The 23,697-nt window shown below is 50.4% G+C and overlaps 1 protein-coding gene across 15 annotated transcripts in view; it reads left to right on the top strand.

The window, feature by feature from the left end:
* Positions 1-418: 418 nt before the first annotated feature.
* PER2 (period circadian regulator 2) overlaps positions 419-23,697 on the top strand; it is a 92,706-nt gene continuing 69,427 nt past the window's right edge. For 5 of the 15 annotated variants that reach the window (XM_039487752.1, XM_039487763.1, XM_039487757.1 and 2 more), the window contains exon 1: positions 432-529. The gene's annotated coding sequence lies outside the window, so the exon portion shown is untranslated. Of the gene's footprint in view, positions 530-750; positions 792-961; positions 980-5,411; positions 5,650-5,915; positions 6,144-9,094; positions 9,261-23,697 lie in introns of those variants that run through there. The other 10 variants (XM_039487754.1, XM_039487760.1, XM_039487764.1 and 7 more) reach the window with 8 other exon arrangements.

A 23,697-nucleotide genomic window follows, 5' to 3' on the forward strand; every position in this document is an offset into this window, starting at 1 on the left:
TTTTTCCTGGGAATCAGTCGTGCCGGCCCGAAGAAAAACCCATCCTGGGCGGTGCCCACCACGCCAAGAACAGGGCGAGGGGAAACTGAGGCACACAGCAGCGAAGGACCCTGCCCTGGTCGGCCACTAACGGGCTGGGCACAGAACCAGCTTTCCTGCTCCGGGCTTTTAGCCAAGGCTGCCTCCTGCCAGCTGGGTTGGGGCCTGGCCGGCAGGTCGCCTCCGCAGAGCAGCTGGCGGGTGCGCAGGGGAGGCGGGCGCGGGGCTCTGGGCACAAGGGGGCGGGTAAGGGACGAGGCACTGAGGCCGCGCTGGGATGGCGGCAGCGGTCGTTTGCCCCGCCCCTCAGGGCTGCCCATGCAGAGCCCCGCCCCTTGTGACGCACGCATTGATTCCGTCCCGTCCGCCCTCGGCACCCGTTGACGTCAGCCACAGTTTCAGGCAGGGAGAAGAATCGCTGCCTTAGTCGGCCGTTGCGGGCGGCTGCTCGCACCCTGCCCAGCCCGGCGCTGGCGAGCCCAGTGGAGGGGTGAGTACTTTTTGGCCCTGCGGCAGACCGTCGCTCCGGAACGGCCGTGGCGGCTTCTGGAAACATGGTGTCACACGTGAGGCTTATGTAAAATGAGCGATGTCTGCCAGAGCCAATGGGATGGCGGGTGCCCCCTGCCGCGTGCCGAGGCGGTGCCTCCCGGGCCAATGGGCGGCGCGGGGAGGTGTCTCAGTCACGTTTCTGAGTGTATGAAGTCGGGGCTGGGCTGGGGCAGCGGTGTTGTGAGGAGCTGGGGCGCCTGGTGAGTGAGGAGCGGCGGGTCCCACTCCCGTTATGTAACCGTGCCCGGGGGTTAGGGGCAATAGTCCGCTCCTTGCGCCTGAGGCGGCGGGCGGGCGGGCCTGTCAGGGGGTGCGGTGCGGACTGGGGGGTCGGCTGTAGCCCGGCCCCGAGCGCAGGGAGCCCCCTGCTCTGTTCGAGGGTCGGTGGGTGAGTGAGGGGAGTCGGGGCGAGCGGATTGGGGTTCGGGGGCTGGGCGACGGAGGTTATGGGATTGGGGGCAAGCGGATGGGGTGCAGTGGGCTAGGGGCCGGGTGGGTTATGGGGGTGGGGCTGGGCTGGGTGAATGAGAGCAGCGGGGGATGGGGGCTGCTTGAGGGGAGAGTGGGCAGGTGGGTTTGCAGTGGGTGGATGTATGGTAGTGTCAGTGTGGGCGTTGTCTGCACAGAGGGGTGCGTACTGAATGTTCCTATTTCCCTGTGATGTATGGCTCTTACCTAGTTCCTCTCCCATGGTAAGTGGAAAGTAATGGCCCTGGCACTGCAATGAGGCTTAGATCCTCTCTGCGCTGTGAGAGGTGAGCTCCCAGCTAGGCTGTGGCACTGCAGGTGGTTCTAATCCTTCCAGTCTGGCATTAGGAGGCAGGATGGTGGGACAGAGTAATTGTTTAATCACATTTAGGGCTTCACTTGCACTTAAACTGATGTTAAACATGACCTTAAAATCTAGCTGTTGCTGACTTTCTTTGTAACTCTGCTGTGTCCTGTTAAGTGTGTTATACTGGATTCTGCTTTTCTGGTAGGAGTATTGTACAATATTGTAGCTGAGTTGTAAGTTGTAGGTGTCATGCATATATGTTAGTGATCATAGAATACATTTAAACGTGCATAATACTAGATAAGTGATAAATATCAATTCAGAAAGCAAATTCTAAAGTCAGATAGAATGTAACTTGCCTGCTGCTAAATCTTCAGCTAGTCAGGGTTTTGCAGGATCTGAGGTAGGGAAACTTTGGTTTTGTAGACTGCATTCCTTTGTGTAGAAAACTATTGTTTTTGTTGTTTCTTAGTGTGATTATATCCTTATCTCTGGAAAGGCATCTAGTTGAAATCAAAATAAATATAATCAGTGAACTACTTGAGCTCATAGAGTTTACTTCCAGCCTGAAAAATGATCCTTGTCCCCTTTGTATTGCCTCAAGAATAAGTTCTACAGGGAGAGCACATATTTTACAGTGTTAGTGCTTCTCCTAGCACAATGCCTCCTATCTGCAAATCCTGACTGGGCTTTTTGGGTGGTACTAAGTAAAACAATTTGAATTTTTAGGAAAAACTAGTTTCGGACCTAGTCCAGGAACCTCATCTTTTTTTATATTGATAAGTTTTCCTCTGCCTGAGATCATATCCTATTAAGTAGACTGAGAATATGGTATTTGATTTCCTGGCGAAATACAAATAGACAAGAAGCGGGGAGCGCGAATGCTGAGAATGAGCTGGGTTTTTTCTCTGGTTTCTGATGACCAGGAAAAATGTTAATCCTTGATAGCCTAGACTGACATAGGGTTTAAAAGAAATTACATTTTGTGTTATTTTCCTTATTCCTTAAACTCTTAACAGTGTAAAAGGGGTTTTGTGCTTTTGTAAAGCTCCTTTTGTCTATTAGTAATTCATCTGAATTGACAGTAGTTTCACTGTACTCATAATTGGCCCATTTTAAAAAGGAACAGCATGTTCTCTTTAATGCATTGTGTAATACTGGGCAAAGCTTCTTTACTGGAAATGCTTGGTTACCTAGCAATTATGATACATAGTAATAAAACAGCTATTATGTATTAAAGTTTTGTGCCTCCAAGTTTTGATTCTAAGCGCTATGAATCCATTGAGTGTCTGTAGGTTACCAAGATTTCCAATTGGTTTCTGTGGTGGAGTGCTTAGGATCATTTCTACGTCTGCCCTTTCTTTCTTTTCCCATTCTACCCTTTCTTTTTCTTATCACCTTTTCTTTGCCATTCTTTAGGCCAGGTCTAGGTGAGCAAGTTTACAGTGGCATAGCTGTATCAGTACAGGGTGCTGCTGTAAGGTTGCTTGTGTAGTTGCTCTGTGCTGATTGGAGAGAGCCCTACCATCAACATAATTAAACCACACATACAGTGTTCACATTGGTGCTTCTGTTGGTGTACCATATTTTCCGGCGTATAAGACGACTGGGCGTATAAGACGACCCCCCTAATTTTCCAGTTAAAACATAGGTTTTGGCCTATACTCGCCGTATAAGACTACCCCCCCCCTTCCGAGGCTGAAGGACCCACCACTGAAGACCCGGTAGGGAACCGCCCAGTGAGTACACCCCCCACCCACGTCCTGCCCCCCCTCAGAAACCACAACCCATAACCCCCCCTGCCCTTCTCCTTGTCCCCCTGACCACTCCTTCCCAAGACCCCCAACCCTAACTCCCAGGACCCCACCCCCTGCCAAACTTGCCCCGCTCCCTGTCCCCTGACTGCCCCGACTCCATCCACCACCATCCCAACAGACCCCAGGAACTCCCACGCGGCGCCTACCCCACCCGCCCATCCCCCAACCCGGTCTGCCCCCCCAGAACCTCTGCCCGATCCAACCCCTCCTCCCCAGTCCCAGCCCTGGCCCTGGCCTCTTACCAGGGGCCAGGGCCGGAGCCGCAGCCGCGGGCCCGGCTCCCGGGCCAGGGCCGAGCCGCAGCCGCTGGGCCCGGCTCCCGGGCCAGGGCCGAGCCGCAGCCGCGGGCCCGGCTCCCCGGGCCAGGGCCGGAGCCGCAGCCGCGGGGCCCGGCTCCCCGGGCCAGGGCCGGAGCCGCAGCCGGCGCCGCAGAAAACAAATATAAAAAGGTAAGCCGTCCCGCCCCTCTCCCCCACACGCCCGGCTTACCTGCCCGCTCCTTTTTTCAGGCTTCCCGCGAACATTTGATTCGCGGGAAGCCGGGGAAGGGGAGGAGAAGGAGGGCGGAGCGTTCACGGGAGTGGTGTCATCTATTAAGCCTGCTCGGATTGGCTGAGTCAGAGAGGCAGGCTATTACAACCTTTGCCAATCAATGCATACAAAGCCTGCTCGAATAGCATACACCAGTGAGACCCCTCCCAGGATTAGCTCAGCCGAAGCTGTTTATACCTGGCATATAAGACGACCCCCGATTTTTGGGGGTTGTTTTTAGTTTTAAAAGTCGTCTTATACGCCGGAAAATACGGTAACTTATGTTGCTTAGAGGGGTGTTTTTTTCACATCCCTGAGTGACATAAGTTATACTAACAAAAGTACTAGTGTAGAGTTAGGTCAAGCCTTTTCTGTTCTATTCCTCCCCCCTTCCCCCCTTCTGAAGTCCTGCAGCGTGTAAAGCATTTTTTTACTACTCATTTTCCTCTGGCTACAGTAAAGCTCTTTACACAATCTACTAAATTTTCTCTTTTCAGTAGGCTTATGTAATCTTATACATTTTCCTTACTTGCTAGCTGTTTGTAGAGTGCTGTGGCTGCTGTTGACAGTGTACCAGACTACATTGTGCTCTTAAACTAACATAAGGGCTGGATGAATACATTGATTGGGCCAACAGTGTGAAGTCCATGTACTACATAGTCTAAATACATAATTATACAGTTTGTAAAATCAGTATTCATTCACTTTCTTTCAGGAGTTCATTATATCAAGGGTTACTTAAGTAGCATGATTCATTGACTGTCTGTCTAGACAGTCACCAGGAATCAGGTGGCCTTTACATGCTAAAAATCCTATGCAAGCATTGTAGTTGTATGCTATACGTTTTGGTTTAAAATTTATTTATGTCATTAAGTTACTTTTGTTACTAGTAATATGAGAAGTCAGGTTCTTCTTCAAATATGCGTTGCTGTGGCTCTATAGGTGTGCATATGCCCCAGGCATTCAAGCTTGGAATCTTTTGCATAGCCGACTTTCAGAAACCAGTTTCCCCTGCTTCCAGGAGGTTTGGGTGGAGATTTTAGCTAACAAATGGGTGCTAGACATTCTTTTCTTGTCTTCTACCTGGCCTTTTCCTCTCCTCCCTTCTTCTGCAACCCATCTCACAAGAGCCTTTTTACAAAAAGTGGCCTATTCCACCTGGGATCCATAGAAAACATTCTTCAAGGATATAGGGGCAAGAGTTTCTACTCCCATTATTTCTTCATTCTGAAGAAGGTGGATCTTCACCTTTGACAAAAACTGAGGTATTTCCTGATCCTAAACCATGGCATTTCCCTACTCTCTGTTGCTGGGAAAATTCTTGCATGGGTCATATTGAATAGACTTAACACTTATCTTGTGGAAACCATTCTAGACATGATCTTCGCAGCCCATAAGCTTCAGGAAGAGTGCTGAGAGTAAAATCATGGTCTTTACATGGTATTTTTTGATTCAGGTAAAGCTTTTGACTCTATAAATCATGAGGGACTCTAGAAATGCAAAGGTGTTTTTTCTTATTTTTATTTTTAATCATTCAGTCCTTCCATGATTTGGTGCTGTCCAGAGTTGTGGAAAATGGCAGGATACCAGACCCATTTCTGGTCGCCTGTGTCACTGAACAAAGTTGTGTGTTGGCTGCCATGCTTTTTTCCATCTTTTTTTTTTTTCCCAGCTGTGCTTATGGATGCATTTCATACCATTGACAGAGGAGAATTTATCCAGTTCTGCATTGATAGACAGTTGTTCAATCTACAACACTTGCACTGCAACTTCTTGCATTGGTCTGACCTTGCATATGTGTTTACCTGTAGTGTTTACTGACTCCTCATACATCAACGTGAGACTCCATCAAACTTGAGGAGACTGAACAAATGCCTCCACAGCCTTGGCTTCAAGATGGTGGTGCTTGCCTCCATCACTTGAGACTCAAGATTGGTTTGTGACTTTCAATTTGCATTCCACATTGCCATCCATCAAGCCTGAAGAAGTACCCCTTACTTATGCAATGGCCTAATCATAGAATATTGGGGTTGGAAGGGACCTCGGAAGGTCATCTAGTCCAACCCCCCTGCTCAATGCAGGACCAATCCCCAGAATTTTACCCCAGTTCCCCAAATGGCCCCCTCAAAGATTGAACTCACAACCCTGGGTTTAGCAGGCCAGTGCTCAAACCACTGAGCTATCCCTGATTATCAGTAATGCTGCAATTCTGTTACAGAGGTCGCGGAAGTCATAGGGCCAGTTTCTCAGGCACCCCACGGCCAGCCTCACCGGCCACTGCTGTAGTGGCCCTGGAGCCTGCCGCTGCTAGAATAAAATGGAAATATTGAGGAAAAAAATTAATCGAGGAACCAAAGGATATGAAGAGAAGAGATTCTTTAACTGCCTTTCCACCAATGCTAGGAGCTTGGATAACAAACAATTCACTTGTGAGCATAAATTTGATCTAGTTGGTATTACTGAAACTGGTGGCTGATTACCTTTATCGAAATGCTAAAATCAATGGCTATAACCAATTTAGAAAGACTTCAGTAGGTAAGTCTTTTTGGATTTGTCTTCAAGAGGATGTGGTGGACATACCCACCCTTTTTGGGTGATACATCTGAAGTACTGTCCCACACTGATGTGTCCATAGAAGAAGTTTTAGAACAAATTGATAAATTAAACAGTAATAAGTCACCAGGACCAGATGGTATTCACCCAAGAGTTCTCAATGAACTCAAATATGAAATTGCGGAACTAAGTGCAGTGTGTAATGGATTGCTGAAGCAAGTCTCTGTATCAGATGACTGAAAAGTAGCTAATGTAATGTCAAGCTTTAAAAAGGGCTCCAGAGGTGATCCTGGTCATTACAGGCCCATGAGCCTTACTGCACTACTGGGCAAATTGAATCAGTTGCTTAGATGACCATGCTATGTTGGAGAAGAGTCAATCTGACTTTTTTGTTAAGGGAAATCATGCCTCACCAATCTATTAAAATTCGTTGTGTGTCCCAACGAGCATGCGGATAAGGGTGATCAAGGCAATATAGCGTACTTGAATTTTTAGAAAGATTTTAACAAACTCCTTCACCAAAGGCTCTTAAGCAAAATAGGCAGTCATGGGACAAGAGGGAAGGTCCACTCATGGATCAGTAACTGATTATTCCTACCCTTTGTTTCTTATCTTTTAAATAGTTTCCATAATGGAGGGGAGTAAAAAGCAGAGTCTCCAAAGCATTTCTGTTGGGACCTGTGCTTTTCAATATGTATATTAATAATTTGGAAAACAGGGTGAACCAGTGAAGTGGCAAAGTTTTAAAATAACCATCTTGAATAATTTTGTATTCTGTCCAAAGCAACAAAATGGCATATAAAATTCAACATTTGATAAGTGCGAAGTAATGGGCGTTGGAGGGGAGGGGTTGCCTTAAAAAGGATATGTGGAATTGCATTTCGGTTACACTTCTCTGAACCTTTTCATCAGGGGTATGGAATGGAATCTGAATGAGCAGAAATGAAAAAGACTAGGGCTTTTTAGCTTAGAAAAGAGATAGCTAAGGAGGGATAGGATAGAGGCCTATAAAATCATGAAAGATGTGGAAAAAGTTAATAGAGAAGTGTTCTTTATCCTCTTCCACAATACAAAAACAGGATCACTTGATGAAATTAATAGGTAGCAGGTTTAATAAAAACAAGCAATTAGCCTATTCCCATGGGGCGTTATTGCCAAAAGTATAACTTAATTATTTTTTTGAACCCAATACATTCATTGAGGATAGGCCTATCAGGGCTATTGGCCAAGATGGTCAGGGATGCAACCACCCCGTCAGGCTCCCTTCTTATGACCCTTTGACCGCACTCATGTCCCTGTTCTTTTATTAGTTGTCCCCCGCAATTAGTGGATTTCTGAGGCCCTGTGGAACCTCCCCTTAGGCTGGGGGGGGATCCGTTAGCATGGGACAGGCTTCGCCCGCCCCGTTTCCCGGAAACCCAATAGATACTTGGGGTGATCCTAAATCTCTGACTGCCAGAAACTGGGAGGAGAAGACAGGGCTGGATCACTCCACCTGCTTTGTTCTGTGTACACTCCTTAACCTCTGGTACTGGCCATTTTTGGAGACCGGATACTGGGCTAGATGGACCATTGATCTGACCCAGTGTGGCGGTTCTTATGCCCTTAAAAGGGGAGGAGGAGTGGCACGCCATGTTTAAAAAAAAAAAAAAAAAGGCATTACCAGTTTGAGTTACTGATAACTTGGAAGAAAATTATCTTGATCCATATGCATTCAATGTTCAAACAAACAACACAAGACAGGTATTAGTTGGTGCCTGCTACAGGCCACCAAATCACAGTAGGGAATAGGATGACTAGCTCCTTATGCCTCATCTATTATAGATGGGAGGAGGGGGAAGCTGTGTGATCATAGAATCATAGACTATCAGGGTTGGAAGGAACCTCAGGAGGTCTAGTCCAGCCCCCTGCTCAAAGCAGGACCAATTTCCAACTAAATCATCCCGGCCAGGGCTTTGTCAAGCCTGACCGTAAAAACATCTAAGGAAGGAGATTCCACCACCTCCCTACGGAACCCATTCCAGTGCTTCACCACCCTCCTAGTGAAAGTTTTTCTTAATATCCAACCTAAACCTCCTGCACTGCAACTTGAGACCATTACTCCTTGTTCTGTCATCTGGTACCACTGAACAGTCTAGATCCATCCTCTTTGGAACCACCTTTCAGGTAGTTGAAAGCAGCTATCAAATCCCCCCTCATTCTTCTCTTCTGCAGACTAAACAATCTCAGTTCCTTCAGCCCAGGCCTGCACAGCTCGTAAAGTGGCGAGGGCCGTATTACTCCAAAGAAAAGAGCTGAGGGCTGAACACCCCCCGGCACCGCCGAAGCACCCCCCCCAACCCCCTCCCGAAACATAGCACCCCCCCTCCAATGCTGTCTGCACTGTGGAAACAAACCCTCCTTCCCCAGTGCCACCCTGCTGAAACAGCTGTGGGCTGAAAAGGAGGGTTGGGGTGGGGGGGTGATACTTTCTTAAAAATTTTTCAATTAAGGCAAACAATTTTTTAAATTTTTTTTATGAATCATGGAAAAATGAAAAACACCTGTTCCGTTGAAATAAAACATTTGTACTTTTCATAATTACCTTGCAAATTTAATGAGAGAGATTACATCTCTTTTCGGCAACAAGCTTGTCTTATTCGGGGGTCATATTTGAAGTGGATATTTTCATAATGTCTTCCAAATGGTCATCAGTCAGAGAAGAACGTTGCTTGTTTTTATTCATGTTCATGATGGAAAATGTTTGTTCACATATGTAAGTGCTTCCAAAAATGCTGAACGTTTTCAGTGCAACTTTGATAAAATTCTTGTATTTTTCATCATCCAGACTTTTGTAGAAGTCCTGCAGGCTGCTTTCTCTGTGCTTATTTCGGTAAACTGCCAAACATTGAAGTTTAATAACCTCCAACTGCAAATCTAGTGGCACTTCCTCTGGATCCACAGAAAAGGGATCTTCAGTCAGCTTCAATTGGATGCCATCTTCTTTAGACAAAGTAAGTCTTCTGTCAAATTCTTCAATCAAAAGATTGATGTGCTTTGCGTAACTTTCTCCTAACTCGACGTGTTTGTGCTGAGGGATAGGCTGTGCACAAGTGGGAAAGTGACACATTTCACCTTTTGACAGCTGACTTCTGAAAAGTTTCCGTTTCATTTTGAAAGCTTTCACTACTGCACACATTTGAAATATAGGTTGATTTTTTTTTCCTGAAGTTGAAATCATTCAGGTTTGCTGTAATATCACAAAAGAAAAAAAGATCTTGATTCTAGGACTCATTTTCAAGCTCTGGGAATTTTATTGGCCCAATTTTCTAGGAATTTTGCTACCTCCTCTTTCAAAGCAACAAAATGCTGGAGCATCTTCCTTGACTCAACTACCTCACTTCCATATGGTAGATTGAGGGTACGTCTACACTACGGGATTATTCCGAATTTACAGAAACCGGTTTAGTAAAACAGATTGTATAAAATCGAGTGCACGCGGCCACACTAAGCACATTAATTTGGTGGTGTGCGTCCACGGTCCGAGGCTAGCATCAATTTCTGGAGCGTTGAACTGTGGGTAGCTATTCCGTAGCTATCCCATAGTTCCCGCAGCCTTCCCCGCCTCTTGGAATTCTGGGTTGAGTTCCCAGTGGTTGATGGGGGGGGGGGGGGGGAAACATTTGCCGCAGGTGGTTCTGGGTACAGCCTCACCCCTCCCTCCCTGAAAGCAGCAGACAACCATTTCGCGCCTTTTTTCCTGGGTGAACTGTGCAGACGCCATAACATAGCAAGCATGGACCCTGCTCAGCTCAATACTGCAATCGTGGATGTTTTAAACACCTCGCGCACTCTCGTGCAGTGTATATGGTGAACCAGGACCTTCAAACCGAGGCGAGGAGGAGGCGGATACGGCAGCGCGGTGATGAGGACGTGGACACAGAATTCTCTCAAACCGCGGGCCCCTGCGGCTTTGGATATCCTGATGGTAATGGGGCAGATTCTATCCATTGAACGCCGATTTTGGGCCCGGGAAACAAGCACTGACTGGTGGGACCGCATTGTGTTGCAGGTTTGGGACGATTCCCAGTGGCTGCGAAACTTTCGCATGCGTAAGGGCACTTTCATGGAACTTTGATTTGCTTGCCTCTGCCCTGAAACGCCATAATACCAAGATGAGAGCAGCCCTCACAGTAGAGAAGCGAGTGGCAATAGCCCTGTGGAAGCTTGCAACGCCAGACAGCTACCAGTCAGTCGGGAATCAATTTGGAGTTGGAAAATCTACTGTGGGAGCTGCTGTGATGCAAGTAGCCAAAGCAATCACTAAGCTGCTGCTACGAAAGGTTGTGACTCTGGGAAATGTACAGGCCATAGTGGATGGCTTTGCTGCACTGGGATTCCCTAACTGGGGGGGGGGGGGGCAATAGATGGAACCCATATCCCTATCTTGGCACCGGAGCGCCAGGGCACCCAGTACGTAAACCGGAAGGGGTACTTTTCAATGGTGCTGCAAGCACTGGTGGATCACAAGGGACGTTTCACCAACATCCACGTGGGATGGCCAGGGAGGGTTCATGATGCTCGCGTCTTCAGAAGCACTACTCTGTTTAAACGGCTGCAGCAAGGGAATTACTTCCCAGACCAGAAAATAACAGTTGGGGATGTTGAAATGCCTGTCGTTATCCTGGGGGACCCAGCCTACCCCTTGATGCCATGGCTTATGAAGCCATACACAGGCAGCCTGGACAGTGGTCAGGATCTGTTCAACTACAGGCTGAGCAAGTGCAGAATGGTAGTATAATGTGCATTTGGCCATTTAAAGGCGCGCTGGCGCACATTACTGACTCGCTCAGACCTCAGCCAAACCAATGTCCCCTATGTTATTGCTGCTTGCTGTATTCTCCACAATCTCTGTGAGAGTAAGGGGGAGACCTTTATTGCGGGGTGGGAGGCTGAGGCAAATCATCTGGCCGCTGATTACGCGCAGCCAGACATCAGGGAGATTAGAAGAGCACACCAGGAAGCGGTGCGCATCAGAGAAGCTTTGAAAACGAGCTTCATCACTGGCCAGGGTAGGGTGTGACTGCTGTGTTTGTTTCCCCTTGATGAACCCCCACCCCCCCTTGATTGACTCATTCCCTGTAAGCAACCCACCCTCCCCCTTTGAGTACAGCTTACTTATGCAAATAAAGTCACTCATTTAAAAATCATGTATTCTTTATTAATTCATTATAAAAAGAGGGAGAGAAGTAAGGGTGTGGTTTGGGAGGAGGATAGGAGGGATGGAGAAAGCCACTTAAAAATTTTTACAGTAAGGACAGCCTTCTGGTTGGTGGGCTGTCCACGGGGGTGGAGTGGGCGGGTGCACGGAGCTTCCCCCCACGCGTTCTTACACGTCTGGGTGAGGAGGATGTGGAACATGGTGAGGGTTGAGGGCAGGGGTGAGCTGCAGACGGTTCGCAACGGTTCGCACGAACCGTTTGCTAAAATTAGACGCCGGACAGAGACCCGGATGCTAAAGTTTTCTGTCCGGCCTCTAATCTTAGCAAATGGTTTGCGTGAACCATTGCAAATTCTGCCTCCACCTCCTACCATGAAGCTCCTCCTTGCTTCTCCTCCCCCACGGCTTCCCGCGAATCAGCTGTTCACGCGGGAAGCCTGGGAGGGCTGAGAAGCAAGCAGGCTTCCCCGGCCCAGGAAGACGACGCTGAGGTAGGAAACTAGGGGGGGCGCGACCCTGCCCGGCCACCCGCCCCCCGTCCCCGGGTCTTCCCCCCCCACCCCCCTGCGGTCCCGGCCCCGCAAGCTCCCCCCCCCTCCCCGGCCGCACCCTCCCAGGTCCCCGCCCGACCCTCCTGGCCGCGTCCCGCCCCAGCGTTCCCGGCCGCGACCCGCCCGACCCTCACCGGCTGCGGCACAGCCCGCGTCCCGACACCCCCGAACCCCTCCCGGCCGCCCGGCTCGGCCGCACCCCACCCCGGCCCTGCTGTGCCCCCACCTACCGGGATGCTCGGCTCTGGACACGGCCCCCACCTCCAGCCCGGCCTGGCCCGTGGCTCCAGCCGCCCCTGCTGTTTTGCCAGGGGCCGGGCTCGGCAGCGCGGGTCTGGGCGTGGCGGCGGCCCCGACTGCCCGGCTCCAGCTCTGGCCGCAGCCCTCCCTGGCTCCACCCGGCCAGTCACCTGGCTCCGGCCGCTGGGCTCCCGCCACATCCTCCGGCTCCGGCCGCGCGACTCCTGTCCCGGCCCAGCCACGTCCAGGCAGCGCGGTAAGGGGGCAGGGACGGGGTGTTGGAGAGCGGATAGGGGAGTTTGGGGGTGGGGGTCAGAGGACAGGAACAGGGGATTGAGCGGGGCCAGGGTCCTGGGGGGGCAGTCGGAAAGGATCAGGGGTTGGATGGGGCGGTGGGAGGCAGTCAGGGGCAAGGGTTCCAGGGGCAGTCAGGGGACAGAGAGAAGGGGTAGTTGTATGCGGTAGGGGTTCTGGGGGGCCATTGAGAATGAGAGGAGGGGTTGGGTGGGGCGGCAAGGGGCAGTCAGGGGAGAGGGGAAGGGGGGGATGGGTCAGGGGTCTCGGAGTGTGTGTGTCAAGGAACATGGGTTGGATGGGGCACGACACCCCCCCCCGGAGGGGGGGGGAGGAGGGAACCCGTTGTTAAAAATTTGGCAGCTCATCACTGGTTGAGGGTGGTTATACAGGGGCTGCAGCGGCACTCTGTGATCCTGCTGCCGTTCCTGAAGCTCCACCAGACGCCGGAGCATGTCAGTTTGATCACGCAGCAGCCCTAGAGTTGCATCCCGCCACCGCTGATTTTCCTGCCGGTCTTCCTGCCGCCACCTCTCATCTCGGGTGTCCCTCCTGTCCTCACGTTCACTGGCATCTTTCCTGTAATTTGATACCACCTCCTTCCACTCATTCAGATGAGCTCTTTCCTTGCGTGTAACTTCCATAATATCCGAGAACATTTCATCTCGCGTCTTCTTTTTCCTCCGCCTTATCTGGGCTAGCCTTTGGGATGGAGCAGGGAGGCTTGAAAAATTTGCAGCTGCATGAGGGAGAGAAGTATTTAAAAAGATACATTTTACAGAACAATGGTTATACTCTTTCACAGTGAACAGCACTATTCACCTTACATAGCACATGTGATTTCCCTACAAGGTCGCATTTTTCATCTTAATACTGAGTGCCTGCAGCTCTGGGGTTACAGATCTCACAGACACAGATCCAGGCATCAGAATTGAGCTTGCATGCAGCCATGGTAAGCCACTGTCTTTCGGCTTCTGCAGTGATTTACCCCTCCCCCCAACGCATGGCTAATACCATGCTAGCTCCCTGCTAATCAACACCCTTCTCTCTCCCCACTGCGTGGCTGGTAGCTTGGGGAAGATCCCCACTGACCAAACACGAAAAAGATCGGCATTTCACTCCTCCTCCCCACGCTTGGCTATGTGCAGGAAAGGATTTTTTTTAAAGCTGCTGCAGTCCACAAACCCAGTAGGAAAATGGCCATCCCCCTTACTTAAATTCCTGATTTTTCAACCAGGTTACCCTGAACGATATCACTTTGCTGAGGATAACACAGCGAGATAAAGAACGGATGCTTCTTGAATGCCAGCAATCACCGGGACCATACGCAGCTATGCTTTGCCATGCAATGATACCTGATTACTTGCTACATGCATGGCGTGGTAAAGTGTCCTACCATGGTGGACGGAACAAGGATGCCTTGCCCAGAAACCTTCTGCAAAGGCTTCTGGAGTACCTCCAGGAGCGCTTCATCGAGATGTCTGGGGATTGAGCGGAAATCCTCCAGGGACATGTTAACAAACTTTTCTAAGTAACTATACTGTCTGCGAATACATCCCAAGTCCTCAGGGCAAATCAATCATTAAAAAACGCTTGCTTAAAAAACAATGTTTGCTGTTTGCAAAGGTACACTCCCCAGAGGTCCCTTCTATGGCTTCATTGTCTGGGGTAGTGGCTTGGGAGGGTAATTCCGTCACGGTGAGAAAAAGCTCCTGGCTGTTGGGGCTCACGGAGTTCTGTGTGCTGTCTGCTAGCTCGTCCTCCTCTTCTTCATCGTCATCTTCCCCGTCCACATAATCCTCAGCTATGGCAGATATTACAACCTCCACCTCGGAATCCACGGACAGGGGTGGGGTACTTGTGGCGCAGCCCCCTAAAATTGCATGCAGCTCAGCGTAGAAGCGGCATGTTTTTGGTCCAGCCCCGGACCTTCCGTTTGCTTCTTTGGTTTTCTGGTAGGCTTGTCTGAACTCCTTAACTTTCACTCTGCACTGCAGTGAGTCCCTGCTGTGGCCTTTATCCATCATAGCCTTAGAAATTCTTTCAAATACTTTTTCATTTTGTCTTTTGGAATGCAGTTCTGTTAGCACTGAATCCTCTCCCCATATAGCGATCAGATCCAGTACCTCCCCTGCAGTCCATGCTGGGGCTCTTTTTCGATTCTCAGGAGACTGCATTGTTACCTGTGCAGATGAGCTGTGCGTGGTCACCTGTGCTGATGAGCGCTCCACGCTGGGGAAGCAGGAAATGAATTTCAAAAGTTTGCGGGGCTTTTCCTGTCTACCTGGCCAGTGCATCAGAGTTCAGAATGCTGTCCAGAGCGGTCAGTGGTGCACTGTGGGATACCGCCCGGAGGCCAATACCGTCAATTTGCGGCCACACTAACCCTATTCCGATATGTTAATCCCGATATTAGCGCTACTCCTCTCGTCGGGGGGGAGTACAGAAACCGATTTAAAGAGCCATTAAAATCGATATAAGGGGCCTCTTAGTGTGGACGGGTGTGGCGTTAAATCGGTTTAACACTCCTAAAACCGGTTTAAACGCGTAGTGTAGACCAGGCCTGAGTTGCTGCACTTGGCATCTACCCCTTCAAGAAAGGACATTTTGAGCCTATGTTTTAGTCCTCTAGAACGGATGTAGTTTACAATGGAAACTACCACTGACATTACATGCTCAAATTTTAAGACTTTTACATCAGTAGGTTTTGTGTAGCATAATGCAGTGATGATTGGTTATTTGTCTCCCAATAAAGTCAAGAAGAGTAACTGCTCCAACATTTTTTCCGTACATAGCTGGAGCACCATCAGTACAAATGGCCACCAAGTTTGTGAAATCTAATCCTGACTTATCATTCATGCACTTTATCACTTCACTGCAGATTGCGACCCGTCATGGAGCACAGGCCAACACGTTCTTCAGCAATTTTCAAGTTTTTTATCAATACCTCTAATAAAAATAAGAAGCTGGGCGGTGTCTCTTAAATCAGTGCTTTCATCTATAGCTGGGGCGTAAAAGCAGAATTCACTGACTTTCTGCTTTAACTGATCACTTAGATTGGTAGAAACGTCAGCTATTCTTCTCTGTACAGTCATGTGTGCTAGACTGACATTCTCAAATATTCCCCTCTTTTCTGGACATAACTCAGATACAGCAATCAATATACACTTTTTAAAAAACTAGCCTTCTGTGAAGCATTTCCCAGCAGCAGCAATTTCCTTAGAAATGTGAAAGCTTACTTTAGTAACCATATCGTTCTCAGTGCTCACTTTCTTGAAAATTTGCTCCACTAAGGTTTTTCGCTAAGCTGGCTGCTTTAATTATTTTTTCATTTGAGTTCAATTTGGCGAGATTGGGATATTTAGTTTCAAAGTGCCACTGAAGGTTGTATTCTTTCGGAACGGCTAACAGTTCGCGACACAGTATTTTGTCTTTGGAAACAGTACATAAGTATTTATTCGTCCATTCAGTGTTGAAAACTCTGTGGTCTGATCTCTTTTCTTTTCACTCATGGTAGCCATTATGAAGCTCAAGATTTTGTTGAATAAATTCACACACAAGGGAAACACTCATAGTCACACACAAACAGAAGAGAGATCTCATGGTGCGTGGCACACTAGCAAGGTACTGATGGTATGTGGAAGCCTGTAGAGGGAGAAAGAAACAGCCCCCATAGGGTGACCAGATCACAGCAGTAAAATAGGCCCCGTCCCCTCTCAGCTCCACCATCACCCCCCTCTTCAACCCCTAGGGGTCACTATATTACTGCACACAGCAGTGCCAAAAATTAAAATACTGAAAATAGATGCCTCCCTCTAGCCACAGACTTGCTGCTCGCCTCATCACAACCCCCCCTCCCCCAAATATAAAGCCTCGCTACCACTGCCCACCTGCCTACTCGGTTTGTCATCCTCCCATGAAATAAGGGGAGGGGAAAAGGGGGACAGTTTGAAGGGATTTTCTGGAGCTATGAACTAAGCCGGGGAGGGGAAAGGGGGGCAGTGTGAAGGGATTGGATGTGACCAACACACAAAAACAGGGCCACAGGGAGCTCTGGCCGTTAGGGTGGTTGGAGCGCGGTACAATGAGGTGCCCTCCCCCTGGGCAGGGGGCGAACCCAGGGCTGGTGCAAGGATATTTTGCGCACTAGGCGAAACTCCCACCTTGACCCCCTTCTCTTCTCCCCCCCCCCCCCATGGGTTCATTGAGGGGCAAATCTCAGCGAGCCTTTATAGAGCCCAGGGGCCAGCCATGCCCAGGGGCTGATCCCCAGACCAGGTCCCCCCCCTCCCGCCCCCTGAACTCCCTTGGAGGGTGCACAGCCCCCTGCAAGTTCTCCCTGCCCCATCCTGGCAGACCCTGCCTCGAGTCCACTAACTGGCTTTGCCGGACTTGGGCTGCTGCAGCAGCTCAGCAGGGAGGAGCTGCGTTTTGGAGGCACCAGAGAGCCAGAGCGTCCCACTTGCAGTGGCGGTGAGCCCCAGCCATGGAGGAGCTGGAACAGTGCGGGGGGAGGTAGCAGCCCTACGAAGGTGGCAGCACAGCTAGCGGAGAGCAACCCCCCCACCCCTCCTTCCCAGGCTGCGGCCTGGCATCTTGCCCCCCCTTCCCCCCGGGGCTCCTGCAAGCTGCAGCGGATGCATGCGGGTGCTGGCCCCCCATACACCCCCTGGCTGCCCCCTCACCGCGCTTGGGCTGTGTGGCTCCCAGGAGTGAGCCATCACTGCTGCTGCCCGTCCTGGGGCAGGCTCAGGCCCACGCGCCCCGGCGGCTCTCACACCTGGGAGCCGCAAAGCCCGGGCATGGTGAGGGGGGAGCTGGGGGGTGCATGGGGGCTGCCGGCCGCATGCATCTGCTGCAGCCTGTAGGAGCCCCCACTGAGGGGGGGGCAGGTTGCAGCCTGGGCAGGAGGGCCGGGGGGCGCGGCTGCTCCCTGCTAGCGGTGCTGCTGCTTTTGCAGGGCTGTTGCCCCGCTGTGCCGCAGTGGCTCCTCCATGGCTGGGACTTGCCCCCCCGCAAGCTGACGCTTTGGCTCTCCGGTGCTGCCGGAAGGCGGCTCCTCCCTGCTGAACCAGGGCACTGCTTTTTTAGGGTTACCATATTTCAACAATCAAAAAAGAGGATGTGGGGGGGAGCCCCACCTGAGCCACTCCCTCCCACTTCCCACCCCCCTCAAACTCCCAACCCCCCCTGCTCCTTGTCCCCTGACTGCACCCTCCTGAGACCCCCCACCCACCCTAACTGCCCCCCCAGGACCCTACCCTCTACCTGTCTCCTGACTGCCCCAACCCTTATTCACAACCCTGCCCCCAGACAGACCCCCCGGAACTCCCACACCCCATGCAACCACTCCCCGCCCCCAACAGACCTCTCCCCCGAACTCCCACCCATCCACCTCTTCCTGCTCCCTGTCCCCTGACTGTTCCAATCCCTCTCCACACTCCTGCCCCGACAGCCCCCCCAGAACTCCCTACCGATCCAACCCTCCTCCTGCTCCCTGACTGCCCCCGGGACTCCCCTTACCACCACGCCGCTCCAGCCGCTGGCTCCACGTGGAGCCAACCAAACAAGTGGTGAGCACACAACCCCTCCCCCGCAGAGTGCTGTGACGCGACACTGAGGCGGGGGGAGCGGGGGAGGGACTCTGCCTGCTGGAGGCCAATGGGAGCAGCTAAATCAGGCCCAGGTGCCCAATCAGCCACGCCGCACTCTGTGGGAGGGAAGGGAGGAAAAATCCCAGACGGTTGCACCAGCCTTGGGCGAACCCGACAGCCCCACCCTGACGCTTGCCTGCGGGCCGCATGTTGTGCAAGTCTGCTTCAGCCTCTCTTCATAAGTCATGTGCTCCAGCCCCCTAATCATTTTTGTTGCCCTCCGCTGCGGAAGAGCGCAGCCGCAGCATGCCAGGGGGCTTACCTTGGCGGGCCACGTGCTGAAGGTTGCCAATCCTTGCCCTATCCCCTTCTCTTCCCCATCCCACCCCCTTCCTTCCCCACTGCCTGTCCCCCTGCTCTGCCGCTGGGGAGAGGAGGCAGAGAAGGGGCGGGGCCTTGGGGAGGGGGATGGAATGAGCAAACCTACTCTGTGATGGCAGAGCTGCACAGCCCATCTGAAAAAAGAAGGTGCTGCTCAGCTCCCTGGACTTTGCAGCTGGACACCACCTTCTGGTCCTAGTGCTGGTTGAGCTCCCTTCTGTGTGCAGGGAGCCATCCTTCATCTTGTACAACAGTGAGTGTCCGCAGGGGGGCGGGCAGAGCAGGGGGACAGGCAGTGGGGAAGGAAGGGGGTGGGATGGGGAAGAGAAGGGGATAGGGCAAGGATTGGCAACCTTCAGCACGTGGCCCGCCAAGGTAAGCCCCCTGGCATGACGGAACGGGTTGTTTACCGGCCACATTTGCAGGTTCGGCCAATTGCAGCTCCCACTGGCCACGGTTCGCTGCTCCAGGCCAATGGGGGGCCGCAGGAAGCGGCGCAGGACAAGGGATGTGCTGGCCGCGGCTTCTCGCAGCTCTCATTGGCTTGGAGCGACAAACTGCGGCCAGTGGGAGCTGTGATCGTCCGAACCTGCGGACGCGGCAAGTAAACAAAGTGGCCTGGCCCGCCAGGGGGCTTACCCTGGTGGGCCGCGTGCCGAAGGTTGCCGATCCCTGTGATAGGGGAAACGGGGGCCCAGTATGCGGATCCCCTTGGCAGCAGCTGGGGCTCCCCTGTTAAGCAGGCCCATCAAACCCTCACCCTGACAAGCCCCACCTCCTCTGCATCTGTACCACCTCGATGAGCCCCTCTCCCCAGATACCGTCCCCACTGAGCCCCAACCACCTACACCCCCACCCAAATGAACCCTCTAGATAAATCTCTGTATTAAGCATCTTCACATAACTTTCATATGACTTTGCATTATGCCTCTCTATATAACTTTGTATTAAGCTTATCCATATATAACCTCTAACTTTCATATGACTTTATATTATACCTCTTCATATAACCATGTATTAAGCTATTTTCATACAACTTTGTATCAAGTCCTTTAATACAGGAACTTTGTATCAGATCACTATGTAGAAAAACGTGTAGAAAACTTTGTGTTAAGCCTTGGTATAATGTTATAGCCCCTAAGGCAGTGGCTCTCAAAACTTTTTTACTGGTGACCCCTTTCACATAGCAAGCCTCTGAGTGAGACCCCCCCCTTATAAATTTAAAATCACTTTTTATATATTTAACACCATTATAAATGCTGGAGTAAAGCAGGGTTTGGGGTGGAGGTTGACAGCTCATGACCCCCTGAGGGGTCCCGACCCCCCAGTTTGAGAACCCCTGCCCTAAGGATAATTAAAGTAGAAGAAAAATGTCTTTTTGCTAGGAGTAGAATAAGATTCCCCCTCTCCCCCAATCAATTGTCCTGTTGAATGAATGAGGTGTGAATGAGCAAGGCGTGGAAGGCGAGCACCTCCAGACAGCTGCAAGGGTTGGAGAGGGGATGGAAGCCAGACCCAAGGACAATAAAACTTGTCAAGTGGGCTCACTAAAGAAGAGCAGACATATTGATGGCTGGAGGTGGGTGGGGTTTAGAAGCAAGTATCTTCTTTTGGAAACACCCTCTTTGAACAGCATTGGCACGACACCTAGCATTGGCACAACTTCCCAGAAGGAAGCAGCACAAAGGACCAACGGACAGACACAGATTTTGAATCTGGTATAGGTTTGCATGAAAGGGAAGCTGCTATAAATGTGAGGTGTTTTGCAGAGGACCCTAGGTCTTGTCTTGTCAACATCAGAGCATTGATTGGCAGAAGCCTGGCTCCACCCCTCCCCCATCTAACTCACCTGGCCAGTGAAGTTAAGGGGAGTAACTAGTTGGTAACAACAACAAGATGGAGTGTGTGTGTATGTGAATGCATGAGTGTAATATAGATTATATGCATATGATACAGTGTTGATTGATGCATGTATTACCAATAAATGTGGCGTTTGCCTTATTCCCACTGAAAAGATCCTGTGCAGTACTTTAAGTACAACACCACCTCCCCCCTGCACCCAGACTCCCCCCGCCCCCAGCTGAGCTCCAACCACTTTCACTTGGTCCCCCCCTGCAGACTCCCATTGCCCCTGCACCTGGCATGTCCCTGTGCATCCAGATCACACACTGAGCTGCCTGCACCCAGACTGCCCCCCACAGAACCCTCTTACCTCCATCTGGATACCCCCACACTAAGTCCCTCTGCACTTGGATCCTGCTGCCGGGCTGAGCCTCCCTGCCCACATCTGGTGTGCCTGGCGCAAAAGGGGCAGGGCCCCAGGGTGTTTCTGTGGCAGGCATGGCCCTTGTTTTGTATCAGTGTCAGGTTCAGTCTCACTGCCAAGTCCCTGTCCCAGGGCAGTGGGGGAGACTGCAGGATATTCTCCCACTTCCATGCAGCCAGTGGCCTGTGCTACCCACTGCCATGGTGGAGCTTCCACATTTATTTATTTTAAAAAAAATCAGAATTTTAAAATATTATGTACAGACTTTGATGCAGAATTCCCTCAGGAATATGGGGCACTGTACAGCTGTGATGGTGGGACTGTGAAGTGGGTGCTGGACAGTAGAGGATCTGTGGGTGGGGGAGCTGGGCAGGGGGTATGGTGTGCAGGGTGCTGTGCAGTTGTGGTGGGAGGTCAGGGGGAGGGGTCTCCAGGCAGGGGATGCTGTGCATAGGGATCTGTGGAGGAAGTCTCGGTGAGGGGGCACTGGGCAGGGGGCAATGTGGAAGGAGCACGCTGGCAGTGCAGGGCTGGATGGGCCAGTGTGCGTCTAGCAGTTTTGGGTTTGTAAACAGTGCCCTAGTGCTGGGCTGAGTGGGGCCGCTCCCGCTGTGCTGCGTCTCATTGCCCACAACCGGCCCCTTGCTCTGCGGATTGCCCCCCATCACATGTCCTATTTCCCCAATGGGGGCCCACAAATATGTTTGACGCTGGGCCCACAAAAAGTTAATCCGTCCCTGTCACTTGTCCTTGTTGAACCTCATCAGGTTTCTTTTGGCCCAGTCCTATAATTTGTCTAGGTGCCTCTGTATCTTATCCCTACCCTCCAGCATATCTACCATTCCTCCCAGTTTAGTGTCATCTGCAAACTTGCTGAGAGTGCAGTCCACGTCATCCTCCAGATCATTAATGAAGATACTGAACAAAACCGGCCCCAGGACCGACCCGTGGGGCACTCTGCTTCATACCAGCTGCCAACTAGACATGGAGCCATTGATCATTACCTGTTGAGCCTGAGGATCTACTCAGCTTTCTATCCACGTTATAGTTCATTCATCCAGCCCATACTTCTTGAACTTGTTGGCAAGAATACTGTGGGAGACCGTGTCAAAAGCTTTGCTAAAGTCAGAGAATAACATATCCACTGCTTTCCCCTCATCCACAGACCCTGTTATCTCCTCATAGAAGGCAATTAGGTTAGTCAGGCATGACTTGCCCTTGGTGAATCCATGCTGACTGTTCCTGATCACTTTCCTCTCCTCTAAGTGCTTCAGAATTGATTCCTTGGGGACCTGCTCCATGATTTTTCCAGGGACTGAGGTGATACTGACTGGCCTGTAGTTCCCCGGTTCTTCCTCCTTCCCTTTTTTAAAGATGGGCACTACATTAGCCTTTTTCCAGTCATCTGGGACTTCCCCTGATCGCCATGAGTTTTCAAAGATAATGGCTAATGGCTCTGCAATCACATCCACCAACTCCTTTAGCACCCTCGGATGCAGCACATCCGGCCCCATGGATTTGTGCTCATCCAGCTTTTCTAAATAGTCCCGAACCACTTCTTTCTCCATAGAGGGCTGGTCACCTCCTCCCCATACTGTGCTGCCCAGTGCAGGAGTCTGGGAGCTGACCTTGTTCGTGAAGACAGAGGCAAAAAAAAGCATTTAGTACATTAGCTTTTTCCACATCCTCTGTCACTAGGTTGCCTCCCTCATTCAGGAAGGGGCCCACACTTTCCTTGACTTTGTTCTTGTTGCTAACATACCTGAAGAACCCTTCTTGTTACTCTTAACATCTCTTGCTAGCTGCAACTCCAAGTGTGATTTGTCCTTCCTGATTTCATTCCTGAATGCCTGAGCAATATTTTTATACTCCTCCCTGGTCACTTGTCCAATCTTCTACTTCTTGTAAGCTGCTTTTTTGTGTTTAAGCTCAGCAAGGATTTCACTGTTAAGCCAAGCTGGTCACCTGCCATATTTATTATTCTTTCTACACATCGGGATGGTTTATTCCTGCAACCTCAATAAGGAGGGGTTGAACTTACAGATGCTAGAGGTCTTATGCTGCCAATACTAAAACATCTTTGGAATTTCTAAATATCATAGGTGACAATTTCCTAACTCGAAAAGTGTTGCAACCGATGTGGGTGAATTCTAAATTTGATCTAGTCCTGACAGGTAAAGAAAAAATGATCACAGAACAAAAATTAATGGTAGCTTAGGTACATGTTTTGATTGATAAAATATAATAGTATTGATGTAATATACTAACACTTCTTTAAGGTATTTGACTTGGTAAGGCATGATATTTTGATTAAATATACTAGAACAAAATAAAATTAACATGGCTCACATTAAATGGATTAAATTGATAGGTCTCGAAATATAATTGTGAACAGGGACTCATCATTGAATAGGTGTGTTTCTAAGGTGGTTCCGTTCTTGGCCCTCTGCTGTTTAACCATTTTATCAATGACCTGGAAGAAGACACAAGTTTATCACTAAAAAGTTCTCAGATGACACACAATTGGGGGAGTGGTAAATAATGAGGAGGACATGTCACTAATACAGAGCGATCTGGATTACTTGGTAAGCTGGGTACAGGCAAACAATACACATTTTAACATGGGTAAATGTATACACCTAGGAACAATGAATGTAGTCTATATTTACACAATGAGGGATGCTATCCTGGGAAGCAATGACTCTGAAAATTTTTTGGAGGTCATGATGGAGCTCCTCACACAGTCCCATGAAAGTGGCTTTTCTCATCTGAAAGTTCTGCAGCCACTGCTAGTTATCCCAGAGTTGCAGGACGATGTGATCCTACCACTCAGTGCTTGTTTTCCGAGCCCAAACGTGGCATTCCACGGTGGTGAGCATGTCCGTGAATGCCACAAGCATTCTC

Source organism: Mauremys reevesii, linkage group 9, assembly GCF_016161935.1.
Source record: "Mauremys reevesii isolate NIE-2019 linkage group 9, ASM1616193v1, whole genome shotgun sequence".
Classification (NCBI taxonomy): domain Eukaryota; kingdom Metazoa; phylum Chordata; order Testudines; family Geoemydidae; genus Mauremys; species Mauremys reevesii.